Source organism: Mesoplodon densirostris, chromosome 1 (assembly GCF_025265405.1).
Source record: "Mesoplodon densirostris isolate mMesDen1 chromosome 1, mMesDen1 primary haplotype, whole genome shotgun sequence".
Lineage (NCBI taxonomy): Eukaryota > Metazoa > Chordata > Mammalia > Artiodactyla > Ziphiidae > Mesoplodon > Mesoplodon densirostris.
The window spans coordinates 203,948,522-203,949,712 of NC_082661.1; positions in this window are offsets into that span (position 1 = coordinate 203,948,522).

Genomic DNA, 1,191 nt, shown 5'->3' on the forward strand with positions numbered 1-1,191 from the left:
CTTGGAAGTCCCAAAGTATAAAATGAATGCCCTCTGGTATTTGCCATTTTAGCAAAAATACATAAATGATTAAAATGTAAATATATATTTATGCCAATGAATTAATGCTGGAAAAAGAACTTAGGCTCAAAACATATTTACCAATTTCTGCAAATGTTTCCTTCTCACAAATAATCTTTGGTGTTGATTTATGCTAATTCAGAACTGAGAAAGTACCAAGTAAATTTATGTCATTTTCTGACTTAATCTTCCAGAGAATCTACCACCATGGCCTAGATGTATCCACAGGTCCAGGCTTCTGAAAGCACGCTCTTCCTGAGACAGAAACCTGGGTGACAAGGGAAGTGACAGGGGCTCTGCCAGGTGGCCCAACCTTCCAGGAATTATTTCTCAAACTATAATGACCGTAAGAGAATTTAGAAATGACTTAAAGCTAAACATTATTTTAACTAGTTTAGACTAACTAGAAAGTTTTTCAAAAATACTATTACAAACGTGGTACAGAGCACGATCGATTTACACAAAGGCAGGCAGAAGTGTCCACTTACTGGCTGTTATTTGAGGAGGTGAAAAGCTCCTTCTCTCTCCTGTCCTCTCCCCCGAGGTTTGAAGGGCCTTATTAAAATGCAAATATTCTCTGAGTGGATCATCTTTCTCAGAAAAGCCTTGAGGCCAAAGGAAAACAAGTGGCTGAAAGAGCTAAACTGTCTATCTTCTATTTCAAGCAGGGAATTTCATAAGCCCATCTCCATCCCAAAAGGAAATATCTGAAAAAAACTACAACAGCAATAATATCATTTACGTACGGATTGCAGTGTGCCAGAGATCGTGCTAATGCTTTATGTAATCTATCTCATTTATTCCTAACAGTACCCAACCCGTATAGGTATGTAGCTGCAGGTCTGGGAAGCTCTGAAATGTAGAAAGGTGAGTATTCTGCCCACAGTCACAAGAAAGACAAAGAAGTAGCAGGAAAGACAGTGAATGAACTCCACTTCAGTGACATCGACCGTGACACAAGCTGCCAGTCAAGACATGCCTTCATCTTCTCTTTGTTCTCTCCTGACTCAGAGGGAAAGACGCCAACATGTTTCCTCTCCAGTGGCCATCTCCACTTCCCATCCCATCCTTCTGATCTACAATGGGATATCATCCTGTATCTCTTGAATTTCCCCTCCTCACTCCATTATA